Source organism: Passer domesticus, chromosome 1, assembly GCF_036417665.1.
Source record: "Passer domesticus isolate bPasDom1 chromosome 1, bPasDom1.hap1, whole genome shotgun sequence".
Classification (NCBI taxonomy): Eukaryota; Metazoa; Chordata; class Aves; order Passeriformes; family Passeridae; genus Passer; species Passer domesticus.
Window position 1 is genome coordinate 83,523,229 of NC_087474.1, and position 21,654 is coordinate 83,544,882.

The 21,654-nt window shown below is 36.5% G+C and overlaps 1 long non-coding RNA gene across 1 annotated transcript; it reads left to right on the plus strand.

The window, feature by feature from the left end:
• Positions 1-9,825: 9,825 nt before the first annotated feature.
• On the plus strand, positions 9,826-20,057 carry LOC135288535 (uncharacterized). The gene is made up of 4 exons (XR_010351602.1): positions 9,826-9,907; positions 13,643-13,721; positions 17,449-17,526; positions 17,629-20,057. It is a non-coding gene; the product is annotated as an uncharacterized LOC135288535 (long non-coding RNA).
• The last annotated feature ends 1,597 nt before the right edge of the window (positions 20,058-21,654 follow it).

Here is a 21,654-nt window from a genome sequence, read left to right on the forward strand (position 1 = left end):
ATATAAATAGATGTCTTCCCCCCCTCCAAGTAGTCACTTTTTCAGTGGTTTGCTTTCTGCCTCAGGAGGTCACCAACAGCCTCTTCGTTCCTATTGTTCCAAACCCATCTCTGATTTTCTGTAGGTAACTTACCTGGGTTAGTACCACATTCCATTCTACCCCAAATGGGTAACATGGGTATAGAGCCATGGTTTTCTCCGTCCTTTTGTTACTTTTCTGTGCCTACCCAGACCATCAGGGGAAGGCAGATGGAGGCTGTATATATTGGGTGACCTAGACACACATATCCTGCCTGAATGTACTTGGTTTCTTTTCACAGCACATAGCATTCATCTAATGAGTTTCAGCTGGGCAGATGTAGCCAAGCCCAAATCATCACCTGAGTGATGATTTCAAGTATACTTTATCCCATGACATTAATTTGTAAGCTCCTGAAAAAAAAAAAAAAAAAAAAAAAAAAGAGATTAATTCATAAAGAATTAAGCACAGAGGAGCAGAGAACTGTACTACCAAACTGGTGTCTCAATAATGCATATGTATTCAGATGTCACCATTTAGAGGGTATCCCCTCTAAAGTATAAATGGTTCTATACTAGTCCAACCCTTGATAAAGGCAATCCACTAAACAGGAAAACCTGAATGACTCATTTTTCATCACTGCTGTGATTATAATTCTTTCTGCCTTTCACTAGCTTTCCTAGAAAGAAAAAAATATTAAATTGGCAACTTCAAAACTCCTTTCAGAGATGGGAAGCATTACTGTTACTGTATTTGGAGGTAATTGTTATTTAATTTGTAAGTTGAATATGGAGAAGATGGCTATTTTTGCTGTGAAATAAACCAAAATAAATTTACCATATATTTAGTATAGATAATCTGCTCTATAAAAAGAAACTGCTTTTTTGCTTGTAATTTTGCCTTAGTTCTTACATTCGTTCGTCCAAAAGTAGCAAGAGACCTTGAATTTATGTGTTATGAGAGGATTTGGTGAATGTCACCCATTTTCTTTCAGTGTGCTCGAACCAGTGAAATACTAATGAGGCAGCAAGTTATACCTAACAATATACATCAGACTGTATCAAATGAAGGTTAAAGAAATTATGAATAAAATATCTTTGAGTTTCATATTCTTATAGTGTCCCTTGAAGCAAAAAGTGCCAAATATATTGAAATCTGCATTGTTAACCAGCTGCCTCCTGGGACCCATGAAGTGCTCATATTCTGCACAGGCTGCCATCACACATCAATTGCCTTATATGGTATTTGGTCTTTACATCCTGTAAATTTAAAATATATCTGGCCCTATAGGAAAAGCTATTTCTGTAATTCCAAGACATTCGTATTCCAGTGCAAAGTGCCAGTTCCAATACAGAAAAGGACATGTATGCCATTATGCGCCAGCTGTCTCATCTAGCTGTTTGCAATTGCAAAATATAAAAGAAAGGTCTTTATTAGACATGCAAAAATGAAATTAGAATCTGGACAGTTTAATGCTGAAAAAAGTCTTTCTTTTAACTGCAGAGGAGCCGTATACTTTTAAGGATATCTATCCAGGGTACTGACTGGAAAGGTCATCTTTAGATGTCTCTGCTTGCTTTGGAACATAAATGCACTCTCTTTTGGTGTCTTTATTAGATATTTTGTGTATGGCCAGGTAAGCAAAATGTGCTCAGAGAAAATTATTGCACCAGGAGAAAAGATAGAAGGGCAAGAAAAGACATAATGTGGTACCCACCCCCATAACCTAAATTTCATACCTGGCACCAACACACATCAAATCATGAACCCAAAGCCATTTCCTCTTTTAATCTGGGGTGTATGAGACAGTATGTGTAGAATAGACATATAGAAATTCAAAACAGGTGTGAAAGGACTAAATGTCATTGAATTATGTATTATTAAGACATGATATTGCAGCTGTAAAAACTTTGTGTTTTGGTCCACACTGTGTGGTGTCATATGGTTTTAGAATCTGGTCATTCTTCACTTTATTACTGGAATTCATTATGTAATCCCAATGATGTAATACCCAAATCCATAATTATTTGATGAGAGTATGTGAAGCCCAAGCTTCAATATGTTGTGCATTAATTTAGAACATAGGAATAAACATTAGTTTGCAAACATGCTGTGGTTCCAGAGGTCTAGCAGAGTTCCAGATTTATACATGGGCTCTTGCATTTTGCTATCAGCTGCTGGGTGCTACCCCCTTTGAACAGTGACTGATGACCTATAGGACTTGATCACAAGAAGTGCAGTTACAATATTAATCGAATACTAATAGCAGATGTCATTTAAAAACAGAAAGACATGCTAGAAAATGATTTTTGACTCTTTTAATCACCAAGATTTTTATATGTTGTTTTAATGTACTAAGGGTAGTATTTGTGTGATACATTTAAGACCTCCCTGAATTGACTGATTTCTTGAATGAAGCACTATAGATCATCATGAAGCTTACCAAGTCTTTTCAAAGAGTAAGAAACCAACCTCCTCCAGGTGAGGAAAAGAACACAATCTTGTGCAACCCATTCATGGGTTTCACCTGGTAAAACATTGAGGCAGTGAAAAGGCAAGCAAACAAAAAAAAAACATTTTATTGTAAACAATTCAGCACTGAAGTAAGCTCAGCAGAAAGCTCAGAAGAAAGGAAGCTTAACATGCTCTGCAATGGAAAGCCCTGTTACATCAAAATGGATTAAATTTTGTAAAACGAGTTACGGGTTGTGCTGCTCCATGTTGAAATAAAAAAAGTTAATATGGTATTATGAGTTTTTGGTTTAAAAAGCACAGAAACAAATGTAATATATTGATTTTAATAACTGATCAAGAAACATTTTTACTTGTCCTGCAATGGTGATTGTTCCCACCAATTACCTGAGGAAAATGGGACAAGCACAGAAATTGACACAAAATTATCCACAATGAAGACTACTACAATATGTTAAGTAATTTTTATTAATGCATTAAATACTTTTGCTTAACTATTATTACATACAAGGATACAGATACCCACCACCAAATATGCTTTGATATTGTGTTTATTGTATTTGCACAAATTTGAAATTATATGTATGTTTATATATTTATTTTTGTACGTCATTAGATGACCCAGATAAAAAAAACAAGCAGATAAAAAGCATTTTATAGAAATAACCACTACCAGACATACCTATCAGAACCATTACATAGTCTATCAAAGATATTAATTAGTTCAATATAAAAAACCCAAATATTATGTCCCAAGATTTTTTTGTTAAATATCTCTGAATTTTGAAAATATATTGTTAACATTGTACCACTTTATGAAGAAAACTGCTGATTAAGTCCAGTAATATACTCTTCAAGATTTATGTCTCCTCTAGGTTAATAATACTATTTATACAATGTGATTATTATATTTTATCTTTATTTAAGACTTTAAAACAATTTTCTCATTGTCTTAATACTCACAGTTAAAGTGATCTCTTAGAAAGCTGTTTAAGCCACAAAATGTTGGGTTTTATTAAAAAAGAACTAAAGAGGTTTTTAACAAAGGAATTAAAACAACATAAAAAAAACCTGTTATGTCTTTCTCAAATAATTTCATCTTTCCATTAATTTCAAAGCATTTTCCAACTGCAATGCAAATATCAACTATATCCTCAGCTGCTCTGTAGTATCAGCCCACACTGTATGCAAGGTATCATTTCAAAGCAGATATTTCATTATTTCTCCTGTGTAGCTCTCTAATTTTGGAGGATTTCCTTCTTTTATATTGATTCATTATCCACTCTGTCATCTTTTCTCTAATGTCAGTAGAAATTTTAGCAAAATCACACTGCTGAAATGTTTAGCCTAATGTGTTTGATGATGAATAATGCTATCAGAGAGCCCCTTTAACTTCTCTCATTCACATATATCTTCTGTGTATCTCTGTATCTTGGATCATGTGTGTCTGCACAGCAGATGTGAGTTCTCTGGAGCTGCTAGTTTAGCATGGAAGGCACAGCACAATGGCATTGTGCTCAGGAATGGTGTTTCTTGAAGCTGTGTCTCTGCACCGACATAGGAATCCTTACATTCCTGTGTTGCAAGATTGCAAGCATTCCTATATTTTTTCTTCCTCTCTTCAACCGCCTGCCACCTTTCTCTCTCAAAACTCTTCCCTAACTGCTTATCACATCCTTAATATTTGTATTTTGATATTATTTTTCATATATTTTATATTTGGTTTGGAAACATAAACCTGAAAACTTGACTAGACACAGGCATATAGGAAACAATAAGGGGAGGTGTTAACTGGAAAAACCCATTAGTCTGTAGACTTCAGAAAGAAAGAATAATCAAACTGATAAACTGAGATTTATCAGGTTTATGGAGCTTTATTAATCGAAGTTAAAAAAAGCAAACTAATATTCCTCAAAACCCATGAGGAGTTTCTGCTGAAATACTGCAACACCACCACCAGAAAACAGCATTGTTCTTCTGAGCTTTGATTCCTGCAGAAATCCCTGTAAGAACTACTAATTTTGTGCTGGCTACCAGGCTACATTGAGATTATCAGATACCAATAATAATTATATCTTTCCCCCTAGGATTACTTTATGTCAAATTGATAACTAGAAAATTGCTTGTTTCAGCAGAAATCAAAGGACAAAAATTAACATTTTTCATTTCTGTAATTAAGGAAGCACTGTTATAAAGGCAAACCCTTCTAAAACCAAGGCTGGCAGAGAAACTATTTGCAAATGGGCTTAGCAATTAAGCTGTCTTTGAAAATCCTTTTTTAAATTAATCATCACATTTACAGAATTATTTATATATATATCCATAACACATTTAAAGTACCTTCATCTACTGACTAAAACATCTCTGTCAATTCCACATTTACTGTATCAGGAAGATGAAAATTACCTGAAAAAGATTTAAAACTTTATTTTAACTAAAATAGCTCCTCACAAATGTCTTATCAGCTCTAATCACCATTCCACCATAGATACCAAATTATCTTGTCACTGAATTCCAATTCTCTAATTTCAACCAATTGACAGAAGGTAATTGTATGCTTCAGTATCAAAGACAAATCTTTCCCAATCTTGCTAAACCTAAATTATTAGCAGTTGGTACTAAACTACATGCACAGGGTTTAGGGCCATTCTCTTTGAATGGACCAGCATTCTCTTCAAAATGTGATAAGAATTACAGGCTCCAAAGGAGTTCTCTGTGAAATAATTTTCCAATATTAGGGTAATTTTGTTTCTGAATAAAATGAGGAACATGACAGTCAAAAGCAGAAGGTTACAATGACAGTCTTTCAATATTTGACAGCGGATATTTACCATCCACAACGAACTGGAGACAGCATGAAATTACCTCTTAGGAATTTTTTTTTTCATGTCATTTAAGAAAGCTTAGTTTTCAAAATTTAATATTAAAATTATCAGAAAGTTTGGATAGAAGCTATATACTCCAGGATTCTGATGCATTCCTGTTACCCCTTATAAAGGCCTGGGTGATTACACTGACAAATCTGAGTATGGCTTCAAGAGCTGTCATTGAATAAATCAGGAAAGATTGTCATTACACAGGGGCTTGCTAAAAAAACAGCTGGATGTAGAAAAGGACAAGAAGGCCAGTCTCTTTGTAAAAGACACTTTGCTGATGCAAGGTGATTGGCCCACATTTTTTGAATTTTTTTTATACATAAAAAAAGAAATGCAAGTTCCATCAAGGCTGTGTGGGCTCATAATAATGTAACAAAAAACCTGAGCCATGCTACGGACTGCTGCAGACACTATGGCTTTGATAACACAAAACAGATCAAAATCCAAGCTGCCTAAACAGCAACTCCAAATAGACCATGTGGGAATATTGGCTTGTACAAATGCACAGTGTTGTGTGCCTTGGCTGCTCGCATTCAGAACCATCTGTGAAGCAGGCAGAGAGCCTTATTGCATCTCAGCACGCCAGTGTCACAGGAGCTCCAGTGCCAGCCTAAGAGAACTTTAGACAGGCAATCTGCATAGCTATCCTAAGTGCTGTCTACCCTGCACAAAGCAACTCCTTTGTCTTTGCTAGTCTAGATAAAGCAATGGATAGACTTCGGATGAGCATTGCAATATATAGAATGTGTAAGAATTGGGTTGGGATGGAATGGGATGGGATGATGTGGGCTGAATGGTACACATGTGCATTCCAATATACACAGAATGTATATATGTGTTTGAACACAGATCTGCAAAGCATACATATTTTTATGATCTAGGAACTATGATCTAAATTTTAAGATCACTTGGGCAACTAAGAATATCTTCATTCTAATTATCAAACAGAGGTTACAAAAAGCTACAAAACTCACAGAACCTATATGTGTTTCATTAGTATGTTAAAAAATTCTTGGTGCAAATGGGTACATGTGATCTTGGGATATGGTTATCTAAAATTATTACCACTATGACACATGATTTAAAACATAGATATCATTTTTGATATCATATGGTATGCAAACCTCAGGTCTCTTTCAAGTGCTTCCAGAATTTTGCCTTCCTGAAAAGTATACTTTTGCACTACAGTTGACAGAATGAAAATACATTATATAAAAATTATCACTAATTATGTAGTTTTAACTATGTGCTAAACCACAAATTAGGCTAATTTTATAATGGATTTTAATGAGGAAGTATTGTGTGCTTTTATATGTGTAGTATTTGGAGAACATGGTGTGCTGATTTTAAGTTGTAGCTCAGGGCTTTAATAACAAACCTCCCAGTTAAAATATCAATAATCACAGAAAAATGCAAAAGCCAACAGCAGTCTTTAACTCTTATGACAAAAAAAAGAGCATGGCACAGATCAGATGAACGAATATTGAGAACAGATGAATCAATATTGTGACCTGCAGCTGTTAATAGATAAAAAGGATTTCTAGTACACTCTGGTCAATATGTTATTACCACAAACTCTTCAAGCCCCATATTAGGCACCAAAAAGGATTGTCATGGCTTAGCTCCAGCTGGCACCCCAAACAGGCACTCGTTCACTTCCTTCCAGTGGATGAGGAAGGGAATCAGAAGAGTAAAAGTGAGAAAACTCGTGGGTTGGGATAAGGACAGTTTGATGAGGGAAGTAAGAAAAATGCACATTCATGCAAAGCAAAACTTAGAATTCATTCACCACTTCCCATGGACAGACAGGTGTTCGCACATCTCCAGGAATGAAAGGCTCCATGATGCAAGTGTTTACTTGAGAGACAAAAACACCATCACTTCAATCATTCCTCCTTTTTTCTTCTTCTCCCAGATCCCCTCCCAGCTCTTTGTGCACTCCCAGCCTCTTCATAGGTGGGGGTGCTGTGAGGGGTGGAAAAAACCTTGACCCTCTGTAAGCCCTAGTCTGCAATAATGAAAGATCTCCATGGTATCAATACTACTTTCAGCACAAACTGAGAACACATCCCAATACACAGCTGTGAAGAAAATTAACTCTATTACAGTGAAAACCAGCATATGTGGTTTATAAACTTGTTTCAGCTATTATATTCAACAAAATGTTCAGGATTATTAAAGAAATTCCTGGAAACGGTCAGTATTTAGCTAGGAAACAGCATTAGACTTGGTTTTTGTTTGGTGGTGGTTTTTTTTTTTTGTTTTTGTTTTTGTTTTTTTTTTTGTTTGTTTGTTTTGTTTTGGGTTTTTTTGTGGGGTTTTTTTTTGTTTGTTTTGTTTTGTTTTTGTTTTTGTGGGTTTTTTTTCATAATCTCTCATACTTAAAAAACTATCACTTTTTTTCCTTGGCCATCAATCTATATGTTTTAATTTAATTGTACTTCTTAGATACAAATTTATAACTATTACATTTGGCTGTGTTTTCAACAAATGCTGATGTTGTTTGTATCACATCAGACACTTTTACAGTGAAACAACTTCCATGAGTTCATTCTAAATCTTACTTCAGCACCATAAACAGGAAAGGATTGACTCAATGACAGCTTCCTGACACTTTTGTTAGCTGCTAGGAGTCACACAGAATGAAAACCAGAGTTGTATCCACCAGTGCACCTATTTGAATTGGCCAGCTGTATAGCTAATGTATCTATTGGCAATGTTACTAACCCCAGACAAAGGAGCAGTTCTACAAGTCTGCTTGCAGAGTGGATATCTGTCTCTTTGCACTGTCCCAGGGGGATCATCTGATTGCTAATTATGCAGGACATGAGCCATATTTTTCCATATATTTGCCTGTGGGATTGTGGGCGATCTGTATTTGGGTAGCAGGAATATAACAAGCAGTTTGGTGGTGGAAATGGAATCATCTTTAAAAAGTACATCCATTGTCAGGAGAATTGCTGAGGGCTTGAGTTAGTCAAGAGCACTGTGAGGGACAGCCTGAAAATGAGGCTGAGTCAGAGGCTGAGGTTCAGGGGAAGGACAGCAGCAGCCTGCCAGGAGAAGGTAAGCTTTCTAGTTAACATTTATTCTACAATTTAGTTCTACAATCTAGGCGAGGGAGGCATCAAGCAAAAAGCCAGCTGAGAGAGAACTGATTTGTTGACTAGAGAGACTAAAAGAGGTAGAGGAATTAGAGACAGTGGCATCTGGAATCTGGAGATTACACTGTGACAATTAAAAAAAAAACAACCCAAACCCAAAAAACCCTAGAATGTTTACATGATTTCCACTGTTCAGTCAAATAGTCTGAGGATGAGCTTTAGCTTTTTGAATGATAACTTGGTTTATCTTATAGTATAACATATGACATGGATAAAATTAAGGTCCTGATCTGAAAACTATGATAGATTTTATCCATTAATCAGCAGTATATTGATGACAAAATCCTTCTGCTCCAGGTATATGGCTTTTTCAATAAATGTGCCAGTATATGCTGGGTAAATGAAACCAGTACAATAATATTTGTTTTAGTTCTCCTGTCTTGATAAGCTGTATTTATTTAAATGTTTAAGTGGCCTATCCATTAGCAGGCTCTGCAAACGACTTCACTCTTGCTGTTCCAAATGGTAATGCAAAAATTATAACTTTTTCTAACTATGCTCAGACAAGGGTATATAAACTGGATAAAATATGTGATGTCCAGGACCAGTCATTCAAAGGGGACAGACTAGTTGCCACCCTAGATCTAACAGTTTCTAGTTCTCTATGTACTTGTGTCACAAGTTATTGACTTTGCTGTCTTGGAAAGGCCTCAGCTATGAATGAAGCTTTTCCCCAGGTTAAGCCCTTGTAAAAAAGCATGCTGTTAATTTTTGTGGATTCTTTTTCATCTATTAGCACCATGTCCTCAAGCTGCAATTTTTCCTGTACTCAGCTTTCCAATTTAACAAAATTTTAAAAGTTATTTCCAAGATCTTGGCACTCTTGAAAAGTGTTGAGCTTCTCCAGTGAGTTCAAAAGTTAGAGGAAGAACTTTTCCAGCATGCATAAAAACATACAGAGATTACATTGTTCTTGTATTTAGAGAAAAAGACCATGCAGACATGTTCTGAATGAGAAGCTGCCCTCCAAAACACACAATGCTTAAAATTCATGCTTTTAGTAATATTTGGATTGATTCAATAATAGACAACATTTAAAAGTTTTAAAGTGTTTGCAGGAAAAACCTTTCACTTTAATTTATAATAATAAAAATACCATAGAATTAATATTTTATTGTAAACTCATAAACTGATAAATTGCTTTCATGGTTATTTAAATGCTGAATTGAAATTTAATATTCAGTGAGCTTGAAAAACCTTCCTACTTCCTGGCACATTTCCTGTCAACCTGACACCTCTCAGTGTTACACCCTGATAAAGAATTGTTTTGTTATTTGTGATATCACAGCTGCATCTTAGACTAAACCCAGACTGTAACATTCAGGTCAGCCCCGTTGGACGCAGCTGCTGTGAGGGCAGCATTTTCTGCAGCAGCTGTAAGTGGAGGCAAGGGCTGTGGGGAGGCTCTGGTGGGCTTGCAAAGATGCAGCATGGCAGGAATGGGCCAGTGGGAATGGGTCCTGCGGTTTGCAGTGTAGCTTTGGGAGTATGGTGACAAAGTGCTGGTCAGCTGGCAGGACTAGGCAGGGTGCCTTGGAGGCTGCTGGTGCTGCTGCTTGTGGTTCCTGCTCTCAGTTTGGAAACTGCAGGCTCTGCTGCCAGTTCTCCTGGGCTTTGCCGGATGCGCAGGCTGCTGCTGGGAACCATAGAAACACTGGAGCTGAGGGATGGTGGATGGACACAGCCACTGTGGCTGCTGTTAGTGAAGAGAGGCACCCAAGGGCCTGCCACTGCTGCTCAGGATTGTGCAGAACCACATGGAGGCAGTACAGTTATGGTTTTAGCATGCCATAAGACACAAGTCCCCATGCTGACTGATGGCAATTGCTCTGACACAGGGGAGACTCTGGCCACTGCTTGGATTTCATGCTGCAAATATGGCCTGGGGCCCCTTCTATGGGAGATGTGCTCTGAACAAGGCACTGAGCTGCTGGGTGAAAGAGCAGTGGGGAGAACTGAGACTGCACAACATCAAGGAGTTTGAATAAGGTATGGGAGCATTATTTTCATGAAAGCTGCAGAGGCAAGAACCTGATCTATATGTTGCAAGAAGAGACCAGCAGCAGCAGCTGGTAATCAGGTTCAAATAGATGAAGGAGAAAGACTTCCAGCAGAATGGGCTGTGACTTCTGACAGGAAAACCTTCTCCATCTGCAAATCTGCAGCTTGAGTATACATCTAATGCTCTGGGTGTTGGTTAAGGATGAACCAGACCAGTGAAGGGCTCTTTAAGAGCAAGCTGAACTCCAACAGGTTCAAAAAGGCATGTGGTAGTTATAAGAGACCCCTTCCTAAGGGGATAAAAGCAGCCATCTCTCAACATGACCTGATTTTTGGCTGTTTCTTAAAAATGTGGGAGTTGGATGGTGGGTGCTGCTGCCTATTATCTGTTCCCAACAAACCTCTCCTGTAGAAAAACAGGTTGGGTTTACATTCAGGCAATGCAGTCAGATCCATACCCAACAGTCACCACAGCTGGCTCAGTGAGAGAGGCAGAAGGCTCCTTTTTGGAAGGTTTTATTACAGTGAGATATCACATGTGGTGGCTGAAGGGAACCTGGCAAGAAAGAGGGGGATAACCAAGTGCTGCAGGCAGCTTAAAAAGGAGAAGGGGTGGGGGGCAGAGCTAAGGGTAGGGCAAAGGGGATTGGTCTCCAGGGGAGGGGTGGCAGCCACTAGTGAAGGAAAAAGGGAAAAAAGAAACCAGGGGGCATTGTGAAATACTAGGATCAGTGAGACAGAAGTCCATGTGAGAGTCTTGTCTTTTCCCCTAGGAGGAAAGAACTGTATGCTACGTCTTTCCAGTGGGCTTGGGAATTGGCTAAGGGAAGAGAGTTCATGGGATGCTAAAATTTCTTGCTTACCGATACCTCAGATCTTGAAAAATCCTCAGATGTTAAAAAAGAAAAGTCAAGGCTTATTTAGGCCTTGGACCAACACTCCCAGCTTCTTTTTCCAGAGTGAAATTAGGGTAACCCAAAGTGTACCGAGGGTTCTTCAGAGCCCATGGGATGTGCTGAAAAGTAAGGCAGACAGGTGATGACTGCCTTTCCAATATGGGGGGAAAGGGTCCAGCAGAAGGTCACTCCTTCAGTGAGGAAATACAAGCCTAATGTTTGAAGCCATGCTTTGGCTTCTGTGATCGCATTGCTCTTGAGGAATGAGCACTACTGTGTAGGGATGGGATATCTGGCAGTGAGGCAGGAGTGCCTTTGCCAACAAACTTGCTAATGTAGTGAGATGTACTTTATATGTTGGCTAGTGTTTTCCTAAACTGAAGAGAAGTGAGGGCACAAAGGGCAAAATAGATACATCTCAGCAGCAGCATTGCAGGGGATGTTCTTCCACCTGGACAAACATGATATAACTTGGGGCCCAAGTCTACCACCTGACAAAAACTGATGTATTATAAAGAAGAAGAAGCATGAATAAGAAGTCTAAGCAAAGTTGCAGAGCTATAATGTCACTGGGATTGTGAAGACAAGATGAGACATCTCTCTGTGGTAGAGCATTGCAGTGGATGGATAGAGGTGGAAAGGTAAGGGGGAAGTTGTGTTTCATGTCAAGGAGTAGTTCAAATGTACAAAGCTGCCTTGGAGCCAGAGAGAAAGCAGTAGAAAACTAGTGAGTGGGTTATAAGGATCAGGAGACAGACCAGCACAAGTGATGTAACAGATCTCTGCTAAGCCCACTGGATCAAAAGGAAATGGATGAGGCCCACTTTAAATGGCTGGAGAAAACCTTACTATTGCGGGCCCTGGTACTCATGGTAGCCTTAAATCTTCCTAATATCTACTGTAAGGGGACTAGAGCTGGTGCAAGCAATTTGTAAGAATTCCAAAATATGTTGAAGGCAATTTTTGACACAGATGATCAACCTACTGATTAAAGAAGGTGCTCTGTTGCACCTGCTGCTCACAACAATGAAAAAGCACTGAATAAAGTCAAGGGCAGGCTTGGCTACCACAGCCATGGGATTAGCGTTTAATGACCTGAGAGATATAAGCAAGAGACACAGTAGAATTACTGGACTTCAGGAGAATAGATATTCAGGAACGTTTTCTGATAAAATCCCAAGAGAATTTGTCCTGAAGAGTCTAGGAGACCTGTTTGATTTTTCAAGGAGTGTATATTCAAAGCACAACGATTAATTTTACATAGATCTACAATTCTAATTTTGGAAATCCAATCAGATATTTTTTTAAGCTGGAAATAGGAGCAGGAACCATTTTTCTAATCTATCATACCTACTAAATCTTTTTCATGGGTTCATTAGAAAGCACGAAACTTCTTTTCTTTTACCACAATTTAAAGCCTTTTGCTAATGACATTAGCGAAATTTATTCTTTCTATCTTTCTTTCATTGTTATACCTTTCCTGTAGTATGTCTGTCCTATTTAATATTTAAATTTCTTGAGATGACACCAAAACATCTTTGAATATGTAAACAGTACAAATGGAAGTCTGCATGACGTTAATGTGCTAACTAGTAAAATAACATTTTATTATAAAAGTAAAAGAGGGTAAACAGCCACAGATCCATGCTAAGCTTAGCAATTGCCTGACTTTTTCATAAAAAAATTGATTCAGTTTAAATTTTTTATGGCCTAGTTTTTATGTTAACAAGCTCTCCTTCTTACTTATTTTTGGAAAATGTCTTTGTGTTTGTTTGTTTGTTTAATGCTGCTAGTGTGAGATAGTTTTGGCTTCTTAGGTTCTAACAAGCTTTAGTATGAGAAAGGTGTATCCTTACAAAGAATAACAATTCCAGTTTTAATATTGACCCTCAAATTATTCCAATTATTTTCAAGGCAATAACATTTATTTCTGTAAGCCCATTCCTACAGTTTATATAGCTTAAGAGGCTAGAGAAGACATTCAATGTCCTGAAAGATTTTACTAGAAGATAGAACAAGATGCTTTTACAACTGACTACTTGGGAAATGGATCTACATAAAAGACTTTAATACATCTCTATAGCTGAAGAGCACTAATCCCAAGTAGTCATCATCTTTTTCATTTTCCCTTCCATAAAAAGACCATTAGTAAGCCCAAAGATATTATAACCTAGCACTCCTGTTATCATTTTTTCTCTTTCTTCTCTTTTACAGCCTGAGAAGACAGACATAACAGCCCAGACAGAATTCAGCACCAGACAGCTGATATTTTATTTACTTGACACAAAGCTAGGCAAGCTACCTTCTTGTTACCCTGTTAGAAGTTTGAACATGTACTCGTGATAAGGAGTGGGATTTTACTTGGCATATTTTGTTCTTGCAAATTCTTATACCCAGCAAGTATGAATTGACTACCTGCCACCACTTTAATCAGTAAATTGGAGAGAATTATGTCTTTCAAAATAAGCCAGTTTTAAGGCTGAGGTTCTGCACAAGTTATTTAACAATTCCTTGAAGCTCTGGAAGTCTTTGCTAGTCCAGCCACAGACCTGACATACAGGGTCTCTTATCCAGTGTGAAATAAAGCCTAATGCTTAAAATCTGTTCCATATATACTGATGCATGTATTGCAAGCAAAATTACAGCAAATTGTCTCTTTATGAAAACTGCAATAATGGAAATCCATAACACAGATAAGGAAGAAAAACATGCCTGTGAAAATTTGTAACCCCCAAAACTGTGCCAGATTTTCTAAGGTTCACAAGCCTGTAAGAACATTTGATCTAACACATGAATGAAAAATAAGAGATTTTTAGAAAATAAATAAGAACCATATAACACAAAATATACTCCCTCAAACCATGTGATATCCATGTTAATTTTTTTAAACCATTAATGAGAATTCTGAGTTGATTGAAATGTATCAGGATAAATACATCTCCTGGCCATCTTCCCGCCACTCTGTGATGGATTAACCCTGTCTGAATGCCAGGTGCCCACCAAAGTTGCGTTGTCACTCCGTTCTTCAGCTGGGCAAGGGAGAGAAAATATAATGATGAGCTCATGGGTCAAGATGAGGACTGGGAGAGATCATTTAGTAATTGTCATCATGGGCAAAATAGATTTAACTTGGCAAAATTAGTTTAATTTGATATCAACCAAATCAGAGTAGGATAATGAGAATTAAAAACTAAATCTTAAAATATCTACCCATCTCCCCTCTCTTCTTCCCAGGCTTAATTTCTGTCATAAATTCACTACCTTTATCATCTTGCAGTGGTGCATTCATCACACATTTTCTCTGCTGCCTCTTCTTCTGCAGGAAGAGAACTCCTCATGCTCTTCCCCTGCTCCAGTTGGGGTCCCTTCCATGGGAGACAGTCCTCCACAAACTTCTGCAGCATGGGTCCTTCCCACAGGCTTTGGTTCTTCATGAACTGTTCCAGCATGGGTCCCTTCCGTGAGGTGCAGTCCTTCAAGGACAGGCTGCTCCAAAGTGGGTCCCACATGAGGTCCTAGCAGCAAACCTGCCACAGTGTGGGCTCCTCTCTCCATGGGCCCAGGCTTCCCATGGGGTTTCGGCCTCCTTTTGACATCCATTGCACCACCATGGATCCTCATGGACTGCAGGGCACAGCTGCCTCATCATGGTCTTCACCAAGGGCTGCAGGGCAATCTGCTCCAGCCCCTGGATCATGTCCTTCCCTTCCTTCTCCACGGACTGTGGTGTCTGCAGAGTTGCTTTTCTTACATATTCTCACTCCTCTCTCTGGATGCCATTGTGCAGATTTTTTTATCCATCCTTAAATAAGTTATCCCAGAGGTGCTGCAGTGCTTCAACTGTCACTGATGAACTCGCTTTGGCCAGTGTCAGGTCCTTCTTGCAGCCAGCTAACATTGGCTCTGTCACACCAGACAAAGCTTCTAGCAGCTTCAGAGTGTATCCATCTATCTATCTATCTATCTATCTATCTATCTATCTATCTATCTATCTATCTATCTATCATCTATCATCTCTCTTTTCAGCTACATAGGTACCTTAACAATCTGCCTCTGTTATCTCACAGAAAGTCTGGACAAGCAAAAAAGTCAGGACAAGGTATTAGGACAGAGGTAATACCTTATATAAACCAGAAAATGCAATTGAAAAAACCAGACAACTTTTCAGGAACCTTAATTTTTCCTCAGGTCTAAAACAGATGCAGATTTTGAGGCTAGGTACCAATTGTGTATTCTTTAGGTCATAATCTCTGAAACAAAATATACTTGATATATCTATGACTGTAAGAAAAAGGACTGGAAGAGAGTGCAAGAGACAGATAGAGAGAGAAGGATATGAAGACCTGATAAGTAGTTATCTCTTAGGGGGAACAGAGAAGTAGTTCATAAACTGTGGAATAGAAAGAGATTAAGGAGTTTGGGAGGACTATGAAAATATGTTACAAAACCATTATCTTTACTGAAGTTGTGGGGATTGGTAACCAGTAGAGCTATGAGATTTATTTCAAAATTTATTTTTGTAAAGGGTTTTTTTTAGAAACAGGACCAAGAGATTGGAGATTGAACTATCTTCTGAGAAATTTACTGTTCTGGAAGTTGAGTGGTTTTTATCTTTCACTAATTACTTGTCCAGATACATTCATGTAGAGAGGGATGTCTTAGTTTTACTTGTATAGTTACTCTGAGATGACTGCGCACAATATAAGGTGTGTTGAATTCCCAGAAGTACAAGTATAGAAATGTGGCTGTTCTGCTTTTGACGGTCAACTGTCATCTTTTTACAGTGCTAAATGTACGCATCCCATGAAGCAATGTCCTTGTTTTTTTCAGTATACTTAAAGTTGAAGGATTGGATTCCACTGTCAAATGGGATCTGGACCCTCCTTGGAAGCAGTGATGCAAGTTATGTAGACAAGGATTCATGTGGCCTAACCATTATTTTATACAGACATCTTTCAATTAAATATAATATGCAACTTCCCATACAATTACATAATTCCAATATGCACAGATAAACAGCAAGCAATCCAAGTAAAAATATATAAAAAATTAGGAAAGGGCTCACTTTGGTCAAGTATGAGACTACCTTTAGTGTCAATGATGTAGTTTTCAATCCTCTGAGACATTATCAAAATCAAATGAATGACAAGGCTATTCCAAGGCTATTCTTGGAATGAAAAGCCTGGGGTATTTCTAATGATAGTCATAACTGTTCAATGTAATGGGATAAAGAAAACAATTTCAACCGTGATTCAACCATTTATTATTATTATCAATAGATTATTAATTTCAAAATGTTTTAGAAAAAACAATATATAACTTACCATTTTTTTCTAAAACAATCTCTGCAAAATAAATAGTAGAATGAAGAAAAAAACCACTAACCAAAGCACCAAACACCAATTTTAAAAAATCCACTTAAACTAAAAAATCTCCTCGGGTTGTATTTTTTTTAAACAGATATTTTCTGCTAGAATATAGCTGAAAGAGTTATCTATCAGAAACAGAAATTAATTTTTATTAGAAAACATGCAGGAAATTAAAAAAAAAATAAAGAAGCCTAAAATGTTCTTTATACTACTGTAAAAGCAGCTATTTCACATTTGTCATTTTCAGACCAAACTGAAAAGTTTTTTAATGGATGGTTCAATAACACTATCTCTTACAAATATTGCAGGCATTTTACATTAGAGATTTTGTTACCATTTGCTGAAAACTAAGTTTAGACTTTGGGGAGAAGTTTTCATGTATCTCAAACAGATTTATTATAGAAAACTAAACATTTAAATACTATATGAGAAGAAATTCACGGAAATAGATAGGTGGGTGCATGCACGTCTAAAATAAGCTCTGAAAACCTTTTCTGACCACAGCTATAAAACTCTGCTTTGCAACAGCGACCTGGAATTTCGGACTTTTCTCAAACCTACCCACATATTCCTGTGAAGAACATAGGTCTTCCCATGCCTGTGAAAATCCCTGTGAATTCAATCAGCATATAAACCCTTCATGCTTTTCAGAGCTTTACAAAGAAAACCAGTAAACCACAAGGGACATCTTTTACAACAACTGAGCCCACATTAGCCCAAAGATGGAAGGTGAGCCTTGAAGTTTCCTGTACCAATTCATCTTGGTCTGTGGGGATAGAAATAAAATATAGAAATAATCTATCTATTTTTTTTTTTTTTGCCTGAAATCAGGAAGCAATGGAAGACTGGAGAAAGATAAGCCTTAATTAGGACACAGAAGGAATGCTACAAATATCTGAAGAGTCTAATGCTGCTGTAGATGCTATGAAGTGGTGCTATTCAGATGCACTCGATGTTGGGCTATCCTTTCAGAAGAGCATGTTTCCTATAGATCCTGCATTGTACCTGCCAATCTCATGCAGATATGTTAAATATTCCAGAATTTCTCAAGGGTATATTTAGACACCTGAAACTTTGCCAGAATCTGATAAAAACAGAAAACAGAAGAATGGGGAAGAAATTATGGAAATGGGACAAAAAGCATATAAATTTTTTTGAAACTGTAACCAGTTATTTCATAATGCACTAAGAATAGTCGAGGAAGTGAAAGATACTGGGGTAAACTGGGAAACTGTGCAAAGACAAAAGGCTGCTAGTACAGAAGTTAAGAAAAAACAAACAAATGAACAAACAAACAACAACCAAAACCAGCCAAACAACCATCAAAAACCCAGATGAAAAAAACCAAAAATCCCAAACAAAAAAACAACCAACAACAACAAAAACCAAAACAAAAATCCTTGGGAACAAGAAGTTCCAGATTGTGATTAGAAGCCTACAGGGGGGAAAAAAGGAAACAAAGAGAACCAACATGATAACAGTGTGCAAGACAGAGGGAAGCTAAGGAGCCTGAGATTAACAATATGGGTAAAATACAAGTAATTACAGATCTGAGCTGTAAGGAAAATTTGATAATGAGGGCGCAATATATAGGGGAGTTTTGCAGTGGAATTTGAAAGTAATGGGGAAGAGACTAACAAAGTTGTGATATGTGAGTTGGAGAGAGGTTTTTGTCCAGGAGATACATGTCCTAAATGTATTCCCTATCAAAGTACTGACATCTTTCTTACTTGGAATAAACATAACATTACATTTTGAAGTTTAACTTTGGTAAACTGGATGAGAATCAGCATAGGGAAAAAAAAACAACTTTACTCATGCTAAGAAGAAAATAGTCTTCATGTGATTCAGGCCCTATCCAGTGCCAATTCTTTCTGTTTAATACAAGTTATTCAAGTTAACTATGAGTTGTTATGATTGCAGAAGTAAATGCTATTTTCTACACAAAGGGAGACTTCCACATATTCCTTGTACTCAAAAGTGGCAGGCATACTAAAATTACACTCTTAGCACAAAAAAGTGTTTTTCAAAAACTGAATTTCAATTTTAGTTGAAACACAAACATACTGCAGGATGTTTTGGGCAATTTAGACCTGGTAGTCATTGCTACTTCTGCACTCATTAATTTCCATTTTTCAGTTAAAAATAATCTAAACATTTAATATGTTTTTTAATTCTTTATATTCTATTCAGTCTGAAAAGTATTTCAAAATTCTTTCACTGCATCTGAAGCATAGTAATAAACAGGAAAATCTGAAAATCTTACTTAATAAAATTCCAAAGGTTGGACATTTGCTGCCATAAATTTTGTTTTTTATTTTTAGCTTACTTCAACTTGCTGCAAAACACAACTATTTTTAAAGTGGATATTTCTAAAAACTATTTGTTAAAATAGAACATTCTTTATCTCATAAAATAAGGGTGCATAACTGGTATAGATGCAGTCAAATTAGAAATGCTTTTTATACTTTCAAACTGCTTTCCTGTGCCTGCCACAAAATTAAGGAAGATAAATGCATGTCCTGAGATCTGAACACAGAGATGCAGAATTAGAACCTATCTGGAATAATGTCCTCATCTCTTTGCAATGATTTTTAATTATTCAGTTGTAATGATTCTTATTATTTAGGTTACATTTTTGAAAACAGTTCTAGTCTCCATGATTTTACTCTAAATATTAAAATTAAAAGTGGTTTAGTTGATGTCATTTACACCACATATTTTATAGAAATATATAAGATGTTATAAAAAAAATTGTTTACTCAGAGTGTAGTGAGGCACTGGAGTATTTTGCCTAGAGAAGTTGTAGAAATTGTGGAAGTCTTCACAGCCAGGTTGGATAAGCAACCTGGTGTAGTGAGGTCAGTAGCAACTAGAAGATCTTAAGGTCCCTTCTACCCAAGACTTTCTATGATTCTATAAATTCGTAGTTTAACTTGGGTCAGCAGCAGAAGTGGTACAATATTGGGAGGCAAATGGGGAGAATGTACTGCAGAGTTGATGTGGACATCTTGACCCTGGTGGGCCAGAAGCACTGGGAACATCAAACAGAAATGTAAGGGAGGAAGTGAAAAGGAAATTTGTTTAAAGGAAGTCATGCAAGACTGTGATTAAGCAATGTAGCTAAGAAACATGAATAATTTGATTATAGCTTGGCAGTGGAGAATTTTACCTAAAGCTGTAAGAGTATATAAACTGAGCTGTAGAAACAATAAACAACTTCTTGCTTGCACTAAGCAGAGTCCTGTCTCTCAATTGCTGACAGTACAATATCAGTTCATTCCTCTCATATGAAATATATCTGCATGGAACTAACCTACTACATTTTGAAATTTTAAAGTACCACCTGTCAAAGAACAGACAAGAAAATACATACTTTTGAGAGCTATTTAATCAGGCTTTCCCCAAACATTATTAATAACCTTTAAAGCCAAATGCTGATTTTGAACAAACTATCTTATTGTGTTTGGTTGCCTTCTGGAGATTTTCATCAGTCTCCTCAAACACAGCCTCCTAGATTTTATATTTGACATGCTGAATAATGACTGAAAATTGAGTTTTTAAGAAGTTTATAATGGCTTTTTTTGGTAGAGATAAAATAGAAGGCCAACATAAATGCTATCAGTAATAATATTGATTTATTTTCATATTCCAAATATTAAATATTTTAGTGTATTTTCAAAATAAGTTGTTAACAATGAAATTTCAATTAATTTCAAAAATGTTTCTGGAATATCTAATATTTAAGGGACTTTCATCAGCATGAAATTACTGTCTAAAACCATGTTGCAAGTGAATACTATGGTCATCTTGGAATGATGTTCACGTTATCATTAATTTTTATTTTCAAGAATTAATTCTTCTGGAGACATTATGTTTGAAAATTCTTGGTTTATTGCTTTTTTGAAAAGAAAATAAAAGCTCATTTTGATTAATCATATTTTAAATAGAGTTAATATTATTAATCTAACAAATATAGCTGCCTGTAGGTAACTATTTATGTTTTAAAAAACTGCTACTTCGCTTATTATTTAAGAACCTATCAACAGTTCACCATCAACAAGTAAATTTACACCATCTAAAGTGCTAAATATGAAGAAATTTCAGAAATTCCAAATTTCTTCAGCATGTCTAGAGATACTGTATACACAGCTGTTGTGTTTTCTCTCATAACTGGAACATGAAAGTTTGAATATATTACACCAATCTCATTCCTCATTTCTAAGGTGTGTAATATGGGGATCAGTATGAGGGAAAAGTTCAGGAAGAGTCAATATTGTATAAGACACTACAGATCTTAGAGGTGTTGAAAGATAAACCTCATGTTTACCATTATAATAATCAAAAACATTGATAGCAAGTCACAGTCTTCAGAGAAAGAAGATATTTAATTATGAAACTTCAGGCAAATCAGGTCTGCCATGTTTTTGTGCTTGAGTCAGTAGATCCACAGTACATATACTCAGGGAAGAGTATATGTTACGTAGTACATATCTGCAAAATCTATAAGATCTACAAAACTTAAAAATAATTTGAAATTATCAATAAACTTTCCCAAGCCAGAGCCCATAAAAAGTATCCGGCTCAACAGCAACTGTCCTACTCTTTTTGATTTCTAAATTATGGAGGGTCACCAAAGTTATAGAAGCTAGTTTAGTACAACATAACTAACACTTTTCCTGTGAATTCTCGTCTATTTTCTGTACATTTATTAATTAATTATTTTTTAAGCTGGAACCTAAATGACATTCTAAAGAGCAGGGATCATAGGTAAATTAAAGTAACAGTAAAGAGTGATGAAGAATTTTCTTAATGGGGTGGCTGTAAAGTAATTCTAATAAAAATAAATAAATGAAG